This window comes from Heptranchias perlo, chromosome 19 (genome assembly GCF_035084215.1).
Source record: "Heptranchias perlo isolate sHepPer1 chromosome 19, sHepPer1.hap1, whole genome shotgun sequence".
Taxonomy (NCBI): domain Eukaryota; kingdom Metazoa; phylum Chordata; class Chondrichthyes; order Hexanchiformes; family Hexanchidae; genus Heptranchias; species Heptranchias perlo.
Genome location: NC_090343.1, coordinates 40,838,598 through 40,852,920, shown reverse-complemented (window position 1 = coordinate 40,852,920; position 14,323 = coordinate 40,838,598). Strand labels below are relative to the sequence as shown.

Below are 14,323 nucleotides of genomic sequence, written 5' to 3'. Positions count from 1 at the left end.
TTAACACCGATTTTGGCAAGTGAAAATCGACCACTGGATGTTGCAATCACTTCTTGATGTAGATACTCGTTTTTCTTTTAAGCAATCGTTTTCTTCTGTTTATTGAATGTATTGGGATTACTCATTCTTAGGAATTTAATTAAACGCCATGAAAAATTTTAAATAGAAAGATGGTACTGTTAAACTGTGCTGTTGTGAAATGATTTCTACTTCACAGTGATGTACGAATTGCAGTGTAACTACAGCTGAGCAAGCTATTTGGCATTTGATGTTGAGTGCGATAACAACTGGAGTAGTTAGTTTTATGTCACTTTGGCTTATTATTTGCACTTTAAATTTGAAGTTTAAGATTGGACTGCTTTTAAGCCAGTTTTTTCATCATTAGAAATGCCAAGCAAAGTCAATGGAAATTAAAATCAGGAGAGATGTATAACAGGCAGTTGAATCAATAACGCCTGTTTCACACTATCACCCAAAGTCAAAATTGTATTGGTGAGACCGCACCTGGAATACTGCATACAGTTTTGGTGTCCATACTTAAGAAAAGACATACTTGCTCTCGAGGCAGTACAAAGAAGGTTCACTCGGTTAATCCCGGGGATGAGGGGGCGGACATATGAGGAGAGGTTGAGGAGATTGGGACTCTACTCATTGGAGTTCAGAAGAATGAGAGGCGATCTTATTGAAACATATAAGATTGTGAAGGGGCTTGATCGGGTGGATGCGGTAAGGATGTTCCCAAGGATGGGTGAAACTAGAACGAGGGGGCATAATCTTAGAATAAGGGGCTGCTCTTTCAAAACTGAGATGAGGAGAAACTTCTTCACTCAGAGGGTAGTAGGTCTGTGGAATTTGCTGCCCCAGGAAGCTGTGGAAGCTACATCATTAGATAAATTTAAAACAGAAAAAGACAGTTTCCTAGAACTAAAGGGAATTAGGGGTTACGGGGAGCGGGCAGGAAATTGGACATGAATTTAAATTTGAGGTTAGGATCAGATCAGCCATGATCTTATTGAATGGCGGAGCAGGCTCGAGGGGCCGATTGGCCTACTCCTGCTCCTATTTCTTATGTTCTTATGTAAAATTAACTCCATAGATTGTTTTCTCTTAAATGATGAGTTACTGTTTCCTCCTGCACCCAAAGTTTTCTCCAGGTCCAGGACTTTCTTGAACTTTGCTATTTCACTTGTTGATATTAGATGTATTGTTGACATTTCCCCTTGTTTTTCTCCCTCAGTAAATAAGTCTATCAAAAACTTCCTCCTCAGGACTTATGTTACTAGGTTGGATGGCTCTGTTATTGTCAAGTAAAACTTATATCCAAACTCAAGCTAAGTTCTTTGTCACCTATCCTTTAATAGTTGTCACCATTCAGCGACCCGCATAATTCCTGTTTCTTTGTGCAGTTAATACATTTTATTTTGTTTTGTTGTTTTTACTTTTTCCTCATATGGATTCTTTTTCAGTATTTAGTAACCTTCTTTCATGTCTTTATTACCTCCTGACTTGATTACTCCAATGTTCCGATGGTTGGCCTCCCATCCTGAGCTCAACCAAAGCTCCGCTGCACATATCCTATCCCACACCAAGATCCACTTGCCCAACACCCTCGTCCTTGTTGACTTATATTGGCTCCTGGACCTTCAGTGCTTCAAAGTTAAAATTCTCATTCCTGTGTTTAAATGCCTCCCTGGCCTTGCCCTTCCCTATCACTGTAGCCTTCAGTGCTGCAACCCCCATCTTTGAACCTTCTGTTCCTTTCACTCAGGCCTCTTGTGTATCTCTCCTCCCTTTGCCCCACCATTGTTGGCTGTGCCTTCAGCTGTCCAGACTCAAAACTCTGGCATTTTCTTTAAAGCCCTCTACCATTTCAACTCCCTCCCCTCCTTTAAGTCCGTGCTTAAAACCTACATCTTTGACCAAGCTCTGCAACACCATTTCTAATCTCTCCTTCCTTGGCTTGGTGTCCATTTTCCTTATGCCTCTGTGAAGCGCCTTGGGGCATTTATACATTAACAGCACTACATAAATGCAAGTTGTTGTTGTTAGTAATGCTGTATCAAAAATCTCATTTGGTGTGGTCATGCATCTAGTATAACTTCTGTCTCCTCTCTAACAGATATCAAAGTCAAAGGCACTGAACTCACCCTTTTCTCACTTTCATATCTCATTGGTAGTTTCAGCTCACTGATGTGCTACCAACCTCTCTTACAATTACAGTCTACTCTTAATTCCAAGTACCTTACTTTAGATTATCTGATGATTCAATTTTTTGGCACTAAATTCCCACTTTGCTGTGTTATTTACAGATCCTAATCCAAATGATTGGTTAATTCAATTTTGTTAGTGCAAAAAATGGCTTTGAACAATCAGTAGTAGACTGTATCCATAAAATTAAACTAAATGGTTGATAGTTGTCCTGAAGCATGTAATAAGTAGTAACACAATCAAAGGTTGCAAACCAAAAGAGTGAAGCTTAAATGCTTAATAAAGATGTCTAATCCCTGTGATTGTATTGCAGCTTTGTAACAAACTATGCAAGTCAGCGACTGATATATAGAACACATACAATCTCATGTGGTGCATTTGAGGTTTGTTTCTGTTGCTGTAACTGTCACATTTTCCGAGCTGACAGTAAGGCAGCGTCACATGACACAAGGTGGTGAGTGAGTTCTTTTATATTTTTCCCACATTCTTCCCACAACACAAGACGAACCAGAATGACTATCTGCCGTCTTGTCTGCAGGATATTTAATTTAAGCAGAAAATGGCAATTGCGAGAATTAACCTTTTTTTTGAAACATCAAGTGAATGTTCCATGATATTGAACCCGTGCTAAGGAAGGGATCAGGCTGCATGTCTGGCAGGACAAGAGACATGCCTTTTTGAAGCCAGGTGTTTTGCTCACAATTGGAACGTTGGGGGGGGGGGGGGTTTGGAGTGTGGCCTCTGACCTAAGCAGGGTGGAACCAGCATTCAAGACTGGAACAATGAGGGAGTAGAGCCTCGCTGGGTCATTCACTGTGGGCCTCTGAAGGATGAGGTAGAAGTGGAACAGTTAGGGCAGTGACAGGGAGTGACAGCAAAGATGGAGCATAGGCATGGCCTGGGAGGGGAGCGTAAATGGCATTGGTAAAGGAGCACAGGTGGATGCAGTAGCGGTGTGGTACAGGACACTGGCTCCTTAAATCAAGTCTGAGGCTTGTAGAGGCCCAGGTATCTCTATGTTAGCATGCTGTGAATGGAATTGAAAATTTGTCTAAATAACCTGTCTACCATTTTATTCTTTGATGCAGATGAAAATCCACTCACCGGAGAGATAACAAAATATAACTTTGTAAATACAATTATCAAAAGCTTCCCTTTTACTCTGGGTCAAAAATGTCAGGGAAATGTTTTGATTGGACAGAAAAAATATTTGAAGAGAAAGACTTGTGCTATGTGATTGTTGAATAATGGAAGTAGGAAAATAATCAATTAGAAAGGGAAAAATCAGTCTTAACCAACAAGGAAGGAATAAATTGATATACATTCAAAGTTGAAAATTGACAGATTTCAAAACAGACATTACGGTCACATTTGTTAGATATAGATAGATAATTTTTCAGACTTTTATGTTGGCCTTCATTGCAAGAGGATTTGAGTACAGGAGCAAGGATGTCTTACTGCAGTTATACAGGGCTTTGGTGAGACCACACCTGGAGTATTGTGTACAGTTTCGGTCTCCTTACCTAAGAAAAGGATATACTTGCCATAAAGAGAGTGCAGCGAAGGTTCACCAGTCCTGGAATGGCAGGACTGTCGAATGAGGAGAGATTGGGTCGACTAGGCCTGTATTCACTAGAGTTTAGAAGAATGAGAGGGGATCTCATTGAAATGTATAACATTCTGACAGGGCAAGACAGACTGGATGCAGGGAGGATGTTTCCCCTGGCTGGGGGGTCCAGAACGAGGGGCCACAGTCTTAGGATACGGGGTAGGACATTTAGGACTGAGATGAAAAGAAATTTCTTCACTCAGAGAGTGGTGAACCTGTGAAATTCTCTACCACAGAAGGTTGTGGAGGCCAAGTCACTGAATATATTTAAGGAGGAGTTAGATAGATTTCTAGACACAGAAGGCATCAAGTGGTATGGGGAGAGAACGAGAATATGGTATTGAGATAGAGGATCAGCCATGATCATATTGAATGGTGGAGCAGGCTCGAAGGGCCGAATGGCCTACTCCTGCTCCTATTTTCTATGTTTCTATGTTTACAATGGTTTAAAGTAATTCCTTTGTTATAAAGCTCTTTGGGACGTCCTGAGGTTGTGAAAGGCGCTATACACATGCAAGTCTTTCTTTCTTTCTTTATATAATGGTGGAATTGGACATTTTCAAGACCAGGGTCAGCACTGTATTAGTTTAAGATGTTTGTGTGTATGCCTCTTCCTCCATTTCACCTCTTCTCGTTTACAGGTGAACACAGCTTATTTGCTTCACCGTTCTCATTTCTCTCCCTTTCTGTCTTTCACCTTTCCTTCTGTTTATTTCTCAAATCTGTTGGCTCGCTGTTCTTCATCTTCCTTCTTGACATAATTGGTGTATGTCTCCAGGCTAGTGTTTTCGCATCCACCCACTCTGTCCTAGCTTGTTCCTCTTGTATTCTAGTCACTCTTACAGGTTCTTACTCGCTCTGGAGGTTCTCTATTATTACAGCCATTTTCTCCTTCTATTGCAGTCTATCTCTACTCACATCAGAGCACTTAACTAGGAGGACTGGTAATACAAAGACACATTGAAAGGTGCACTCTTATGGACTATATCATAAGCAATGCTAAGTCGCATATGTACCATATACTTCCTTGGCAAAAAGAACCGATATAATTATTGACATAAGGACGTCAAAGCCTTGGAGATGATGCAGAGGAAATTTCCTAGAATGGCACCAGGGATGAGGGACTTCAGTTAAGTGGAAAGACTATAGAATTGTTCTCCTTAGAGCAGAGAAAGTTATAGGGAGATTTAATAGAAATGTTCAAAATTATGAAGGGTTTTGATAGAGTAGATGGGGAGAAACTGTTTCCAGTGGCAGCAATATCAATAAGCAAAGGACACAGATTTAGGATAGTTGGCAAAAGGAACAAGGGGGAGATGAGGGAAAAAAAAAATGCAGCAAATTGTTATGATCTGGAATGTACTGCCTGAAAGGGTGGTCGAAGCAGATTCAATAATAACTTTCAAAAGGGAATTGGATATAAACTTGAAAAGGAAAAAATTGCAGAGCTATGGGGAGAGTGCAAGACAGTGGGACTAATTGGATAGCTCTTTCAAAGAGCTGTCACAGGCACAATGGGCCGAATGGCTTCGTTTCGTGCTGTATAATTCTATGAATTAATGGGAAATAGCTGCACCAAAGCTATTCTATCCTTTGACCCAATATACATCCCACAGTCTCCCATCATTAATTAGTGGTATTGTGCTGCAATGTTAAAGAAGAGGCAGAGACAGTTGTAATGCCAGTTTTAATTTAATATCTGAAAATTGGATACAGCTAGTTTTTGGTCTGGACCTCTCTATTGTTCCATCTGCATGTGCATTTTTACTAGTGAGTGATTGGTATGTGTGAGAGAGGGGAGAGGAAGGAAGATATTAACATTAAACAGAGATTCAGTTAACATCATAAACAAGACGTGAGTAAGCTCCGCTCAATCTCAATCTGTTTATTTCCTCCTGACCCCTCAAATTGAACTTACTTTTCAACAAAAAAGAAATCAAATTATCACAAGGAAAGATATTCTCTCTCTCTGCCTCTCTCCTTTTCTGTGTGTGTATCTCTCTCTATCTAACAGGTGCTAGCAACTGGGGCATTTCTTTATTCTAATTGTCAACAAAACACAAGTGAGATAATCAGGTGGCTTCAAAATTCAACTGATGTTCTTTTTAAAAAATCAGCATAAGGAAAAGTATCGGCGGAGAAATTCAACTCATGGCCACCCATTTTGCTTGAAAGACGAACAGTCAGTAGTTAAGAATTGGGGTGGGGGAGCACCTCAGTTGCTGTATTAATGCCCAAGGCACGCCAGATACAATATTCAGGCAGGCCTATAATGGGCGAGCATCCTGCCTGCCTGAAACAGGCATAAGGCTGTTTAAATGTGCAAATCACTTGTATTCGACAATGAACAACCTAACCAGCTGTCCTTAACGTGATCACTGGAGACCACTCAAAAAATCGGCCCGTGGAAATTTTGAATTTTTATTTTTCTGTGTGTGCTCCTCCTGGTTCCACTAAAAATGCCCTAGCCCACTGTCGGCCCATTTGAGGCCCCCTTGATCTCCTTCGCTCCAAGGCCTGACCTTGCTGCCAGCTCAGCGTAGGAGCTAACTGATTTCCTGCCCTCCTACATTGGAGAGTTGCAGTGGGGGCATTTCTTTGGTGCCCACAGCTTGCTAGCGACATTTCAATCAGGTCCGAACTCAAATTTATTTCTGGCATCACACTGGCATTAATAGGTAGGCGGAGTGGTCGTTCTGCTGACTTTGCACCCTTTGCGGGTGGAAGTCGAATTTCTTGGTCATTCTCTCTTTCTCTCCCAGAGTTTAATGCGCTTATAGAACACAAAACAAAAGCTTCATAAGGTGTGCAATCAGTATACTGTCATTTTTTTCTCTCTAGCTTTTCTTCAGATAAAGTGTCTTAAGTACCTCAATGAGGTACAATTGGCTCTTTAACTGTTCTTCCGGTTTTGGATCGCCTGCGCGCACACAAGTGGGTCCCTGGGAAACTCGGAAGCCGGCGGGTTGGAGCCGGCTTCCGAACCTGAAAGGGATTTGCGTGATTTTTGGAAACCCCTGCCCCCCAATGCACCCACATTTGCCTCCCAAAATCACCCCCATTGCAACTATTTATTTGCTCACATTGATCTATGATTGTGTAGAAGTGCCTGCTCTGTCAGAAAAAACATCCAAATATCTATCTGATTGAACCTTTGACTCAACTGTTCTGTGCCATAAAGACAAGAATGATGGAAAAGAAAGACCTTGCATTTATATGGTTCCTTTCATGATCTCTGGATGTCCCAAAGTGCTTTATATCCTACATTACAACAGTGACTACACTTCAAAAATGTTTGCCAAATGCTTGCACATGATGACGCAACTCGTGCAAAACGCATCACGATGTGATGGAAAAAGTCGGTGTGGCAAAAGTGATGCATAGTTGTTTAGCTGTTCTTCGTCCTCAGGTATAACACAGTGCTTCTTTATGGTAAGAAAATCAAGGACCAAAACAGAAAATGCACAACAGATCAGTCAGCAATGGAAAGAGCAAGATGAGTTAGCACTTCAGGAACTTTCCAGAGGGGAGGTGAGAGTGTCTGCCCTTGACATCAAGGCAGCATTTGACCGAGTGTAGCACCGAGGAGCCCTAGCAAAATTGAAGTCAATGGGAATCAGGGGGAAAACTCTCCAGTGGCTGGAGTCATACCTAGCACAAAGGAAGATGGTAGTGGTTGTTGGAGGCCAATCATCTCAGCCCCAGGACATTGCTGCAGGAGTTCCTCAGGGCAGTGTCCTAGGCCCAGCCATCTTCAGCTGCTTCATCAATGACCTTCCCTCCATCATAAGGTCAGAAATGGGGATGTTCGCTGATGATTGCACAGTGTTCAGTTCCATTCGCAACCCCTCAAATAATGAAGCAGTCCGTCCACGCATGCAGCAAGACGTGGACAACATCCGGGCTTGGCCTGAGAAGTGCCAAGTAACATTTGCACCAGACAAGTGCCAGGCAATTACCATCTCCAACAAGAGAGAATCTAACCACTTCCCCTTGACATTCAACGGCATTACCATTGCCGAATCCCCTACCATCAACATCCTGGGGGTCACCGTTGACCAGAAACTTAACTGGACCAGCCACAGAAATACTGTGGCAAGAAGGGCAGGTCAAAGGCTGGGCATTCTGTGGCGAGTGACTCACCTCCTGACTTCCCAAAGCCTTTCCACCATCTGCAAGGCACAAGTCAGGAATGTGATGGAATACTGTCCACTTGCCTGGATGAGTGCAGCTCCAACAACACTCAAGAAGCTCGACACCATCCAGGACAAAGCAGCTCACTTGATTATTACCTCATCCACCACCCTAAACATTCACTCCCTTCACCACCAGCGCACAGTGGCTGCAGTGTGTACCATCCATAGGATGCACTGCAGCAACTTGCCAAGACTTGTTCGACAGCACCTCCCAAACCCGCGACCTCTACCACCTAGAAGGACAAGGGCAGCAGGCACATGGGAACAACACTACCTGCATGTTCCCCTCCAAGTCGCACACCATCCAACTTGGAAATATATTGCCGTTCCTTCATCATCACTGGGTCAAAATCCTGGAACTCCCTTCCTAACAACACTGTGGGAGAACCTTCACCACACGGACTGCAGCGGTTCAAGAAGGCGGCTCACCACCAACTTCTCAAGGGCAATTAGGGATGGGCAATAAATGCTGGCCTCGCCAGCGACGCCCACATCCCATGAACGAATAAAAAAAACTTCAGGAACTGAGGAAGGGTTCTTTCCCAGATGCTCGTAGATCTGCTGTTTATTTCCAGCATTTTCTGTTTTTATTTCAAGTTTCCAACATTCACGATTTTTCTTTGAAAAAGTTTGATCGGCATTTTTTGAGCGGTCTTCAGCGTACAACTAGGTGGAACTGTGCAGCACAAGCTCTGCAGCTTTGTACCTGAATTTTGCATTAGGGTCTTATAATTGACATAGGATCCTGATTTAGGAACATAGGGTGCATGAGTAGGCCATTCAGCCCCTTGAACCACTCAATTAGATCATGGATGATCTGTACCTCAACTCCATTTATCCACCTTTGATCCATATTCCTTGATACCTTACCTAACAAAAATCTATCGATCTCAGTCTTGAAAGCTCCAAGTGACACAGCATCCCCAGCCTTTTGGGGGAGAGAGTTCCAGATTTCCACTAACCTTTGTGTGAAAAAGTTTCAGGCGCAAAATGGATGGCCATATGGTAAATTTCTGCCTCAATGTCTATAAACCTGTCAGATGCAATCGGTAACACTTTGGTTCTCAATGCATTTCGAGGGCTTCCTAAATTCAACAATTTGGAAACATTTTAACCTTATCATGTTTAGCAGCTGAGGATGAATTCTGACAGAATGTCTCTGATTGTCTTCTTGCTGCCATCCATTCTCTTTCCACATGACTAACCTTAAGATCTCGTCATGCTTCGGTGATTCAAAAAGTAAAACACATAAATGAACCCCAGAACTTTTTTAATGCAGTAGCTACGAAGACATCTTTTTAAATGATGTTTTCAAGAGTTTTCCATATATTTTTTTCTGGAGCCTCTGATATTACGATCCTGCAGGACAGGACATTAGGTTTGGTGTCATGGATGTGCATGGGTTCTGTTGGGCTGGGGACTTGGAGAGAAAGAAGGGACCCTGCCTACATTAACTAGTGGCCCTGTTGCAAAACATTTTGAAGTTTGGTTATAATGAGGGAAAATACAACTTAATTTTTTTTTTCTGTGTAAAAAAGCAACTGTGATAATCTTGTGGAAAAATGAAAGCAAAGGATTTCAAGTGACAGCAGTATTTTACAAAAACTTAACTGGACCAGCCACATAAATACTGTGGCTACAAGAACAGGTCAGAGGCTGGGTAGTCAATGTGTGACTCACCTCCTGACTCCCCAAAGCCTTTCCACCATTTACAAGACACAAGTCAGGAGTGTGATGGAATACTCTCCACTTGCCTGGATGAGTGCAGCTCCAACAACACTCAAGAAGCTCGACACCATCCAGGACAAAGCAGCCCACTTGATTGGCACTCCATCCACCACCCTAAGCATTCACTCCCTCCACCACCGGCACACTGTGGCTACAGTGTGTACCATCTATAAGATGCACTGCAGCAACTCACCAAGGCTTCTTCGACAGCACCTCCCAAACCTGTGACCTCTACCACCTAGAAGGACAAGGGCAGCAGGCGCATGGGAACACCACCACCTGCACGTTCCCCTCCATGTCACACACATCATCCCGACTTGGAAATATCTCGCTGTTCCTTTATCGTCACTGGGTCAAAATCCTGGAACTCCCTACCTAACAGCACTGTGGGAGAACCTTCACCAAACGGACTGCAGCGGTTCAAGAAGGCGGCTCACCACCACCTTCTCAAAGGCAATTAGGGATGGGCAATAAATGCTGGCCTTGCCAGCGACGCCCACACCCCATGAACGAATACAAAAAAACAAAGATCACAAAGATTACAAATGTAGATCATCCCATCCATCTCATCCTTTCACAGTAACCAATGGCTCCCTCCACCTCATAACCTAACTCCCTCTTGCAAATTTTTGTTCCACTATCCTACCTTTTTCAGGTATTTCCCAGGAGACTTTTCCCCCATCTTGATATTTTCTGATGAGGAAATAATAGGTGATAAAAGCCCCAAGGTGAGATCAACCTATTTATCAATGTCTTTGGACAGGGTTTCTTCCCTGTCAAATATGTTTCCTTATGTACTTGCATTTTGAGAACATGAAAATAAGGGGAATTCTACAAAAAATTCTGCTAAGTAAGGAATTAAAGATATGGGGTGCCAAAATTCTGGGTGGGATAAAGTGTAGACAGCAATCAAATTGGCTGCACTATTTTGGGGCAGAACCCAGTTCTGTTGGGATTCAGTCCTGTTTTTACTATGCAGCCATTTTCTGATGGAGGAGAATCCCACCCCTAATGTCAAGAGGATTTGTCAGCGGGAGCTCCTGGGCAACCCAGAATTCCACTGATAATGCCCCTTTAAGACCTCCATGGGTCTGATGCCAGCTGAGAGCTGGCATGAATTCCACTAAAGCATTTTGAAAGGCCCCAGACTTTTAGAAGGGAAAGGTAATTGATCCCCTCTAGGATTTGTGCCAGAATGGCTCATTTTGGAGCTGAAGACTCCTTTTTCCTTCATCCTGGGATGGGCCTAAGGCTCGTCAGGGGGACTAGCCTTGGGCTACTCCACCTTTCAAGGGAGGGTCAGGGTGGGCAATTCTGAAGCTCAGTGCAAGAACCAGTAGCCCACCTCTGACTGTACAGATGATGGGGAGAGTTTGCTCATGCTCGGTGGACAGACAGAATGTCAGAGCCAGTTATGGTTAAGAAGAGACAATAGATTTATGCCTGTGTGTCTATCATCACAGTCAAGTAGTCTGGTAATAAGAGGATGCTAAAGCCAGTCATGCATTACCCTTCTTTTTCTATGTATAGCAACTTTATTCTTCCAGTGAGGTGAAAACAATGATTGTTATGTAACTGCATACTTATAATTGATGAGGCTTGATACTGAAGCTGTCGTGACTGACAGATCTGGAGAATGTGTCTGAGGGTTTCTAGTGCGTGTCTCAACTTGTTTTCTCAAGAAATTATAGGTTATGTAACAACATTGTAATTAGATGAAGTTTGGTAGGCAAAGTGGGGAAGTAGGTACAGCTCCTTATGTTGACTCAATCCATGGGTTACTAAGGGAGCTGCAGCTACTTAATAGACCAGGAACATGAATAATTAATGTTTATGAAGTGCATTTACTATGAATATGCTGATTAGCCAACGTCCTGAATCTAAGTTGCAGTCTGGCACAGAGGCACAAAGTCATACGGTAGATTTGAACACTACCCCATGCTTTACCTAACATAGTTTACTAATTAAAAAAAAACATTCAATGCTGGGAAGGCACAGTAAGGTGGTCGACATCTAAGAAAAAGACAGATTAAGGCTCCTGGTTGGACCCTGGTTCTGATGAAAGATGGCACCAGGAATATTAAACTACCTTTCTCTCTCAGATGCTGACACACCTGCTGTGCATCTCCAGCATTTTCAGTCCTTATTTCAGATTTCCAGCATTCATGTTTTTCATCAATAATCTGGATGGTTTATCAATTATCTGGATGGTGTACCAATAATCTGGATGATTTATCAATGATCTGGAGTGTTCATCAATGATCTGTATGGTTCATCAATGATCTGTATGGTTTATCAATGATCTGGATGGTTTACCAATGATCTGGAGAGTTTATCAATGATCTGGAGGGTTCATCAATGATCTGGAGGGTTCATCAATGATCTGGATGATTTATTAATGATCTGGATGATTTATCAATGATCTGGAGGGTTCATCAACGATCTGTACAGTTTACCAATGATCTGGATGGTTTATCAACAATCTGGATGGTTTACCAATGATCTGGCTAGTCAAGTTTTCGGAATTACCACCTTTTTGGACATTACCAAAATCACTGCTATGTAGCAACAGCAAAGACTCTGTAAGCCTAAAACTAAATTTATATCGTATTAAATACTATCGTGGAATCCATCCAATAATGCGATCCATACTGTGTATTTTTTGTAGCCATGAAAGCATTCTGTTTCTGAAGTCACTTTTTAACTTCATTTCAACTTCAAAGTTGTGCAATGTTGTAACCATTATAGTGCAAAGTTTTCACACCACTAAAAAACACTGTAAGATGTGACAACCTCAAAAACCTGCATGCCTTACCCTATGAAAAGCCAGTTAGCATAAATCTAAGGATAAATTATGATGATTCCTGTTTAACATTTTGAACCAAATACAGAAAATGGAGAGAGCCCCCACCTCCATATACTCAGCACAATCACACTGCACCATCCTTTATGCAGATAGATCTTACAGACTAATGAAAGCTGAAACCAAAGCCAAACTAGGAGTTGAGCAGGAGTTGTCAAATTATGGGATATCATCTCCATGCAGCTAAACTTAGAGCCATGGACCTCACTGCTCACACTTTCTATCATTAACAAAAAACTAGTCCAATCTAGCCCCATGTGTACATGGTTCACAGACCTGATGCGTGGGCATGGATATTAACTTGGAGCCAGGAAGAGAGTGGGAGGGAGGCTTTTTGGATGGGAAACCCAGAAGTAAGGGTTTCCCGCATGTCATGCCCATTTTGACAGAAGGATGTCTTTAAAATTTTTTCAACAGGTTTCGCGCCCGACAGCCAGCCAGATTGATAGGCTGACTGCATGTTGAGCAGGAAAGCAACCGGGGAGAGATCGGGGTTTGGATGGGGGGGGGGGGGGTTGGGGAGACATCGGGGTCTTTGGGGTTTGGATAGGAGAGGTCGGGGAGAGATCGGGGTCTTCAGGATTTGGATGGGGGGGTCGGGGAGAGATCAGGGTCTTCGGGGTTTGGATGGGAGGGATCAGGGAGAGATCGGGGTCTTCGGGGTTTGGATGGGGGGGTCGGGGAGAGATCGGGGTCTTCGGGGTTTGGATGGGGGGGTCGGGGAGAGATCAGGGTCTTCGGGGTTTGGATGGGAGGGATCAGGGAGAGATCGGGGTCTTTAGGGTTTGGATGGGGGAGGTCGGGGAGAGATCGGGGTCTTCGGGGTTTGGATGGGGGGGTCGGGGAGAGATCGGGGTCTTGGGGGTTTGGATGGGGGGGGGGTTGGGGGAGATCGGGGTCTTCGGGTTTTGGATGGGGGAGGTGGGGGAGAGATCAGGGTCTTTGGGGTTTGGGAAACCCATGTTGGAAGTATTAAATTCGAAGGTCTGTTAAATTCAATTTAAAATCACCTAATTAACATGTGATAATGAGGTTAATTGCTGTGATAAGTACCCACCCGCCTGTACTAATTAGGGACCTGCCTCCGGCAAGTAGGTTACTCGCACGCAGCCAAATGCGCCTCCGGTAAACCCATTTGAGCCGGGCTGCGGTCGAGCTGAATTCCCTTTGGCCACCAACCCAACTGTTGTTGGGGGTTAAAATGCCCCCCCATGGTGTTCTGATCTGTATATACATAATGTGAGTGACCTGAAGTTCGACCTGGAATTCAGACACATAGACGATGGAGAACTCACCAATGATTTGTCTAGTGGAATGATCGATGCTGTTGTAACTGTCAAACACCGGGTTGTCCAGATACAGCATCGTGGTGATAACATGTCGATTATCTTTGGGGTAAGTTAGCTGCACAAATACTGCTGAAGGTGATGATATTCAACCATGGTATAGCTTCAGACTTGTAATAAAAGTCTCCACCTGAAATGTTAGTCTATCCTTCACTTTCAGGTACTGACAGAGCTGCTGTCCTTTTCTGTTTTTATTTCAGATTTCCAGCATTCACTGTTTCTCTTTTTTCATCCCATCTTTACCCCTGCCAGCTTTGCTATCTTTCCTCTTTGTAATTTAATTCGCCTGTCGTTTGGCTTCCATCAGATTACAGGCTCAGCCTGCATGAAGAAATCTGAGAAATACTGGCCATTATAAAACCCATGATGGTGG

At 43.2% G+C, this 14,323-nt stretch overlaps 1 protein-coding gene across 1 annotated transcript in view; it reads right to left on the bottom strand.

Moving 5' to 3' along the window:
- The window catches only part of LOC137335495 (solute carrier family 12 member 5-like), a 290,880-nt gene that overhangs the window by 213,231 nt on the left and 63,326 nt on the right, over window positions 1-14,323 (bottom strand). The gene's annotated exons all lie outside the window — the stretch shown is intronic.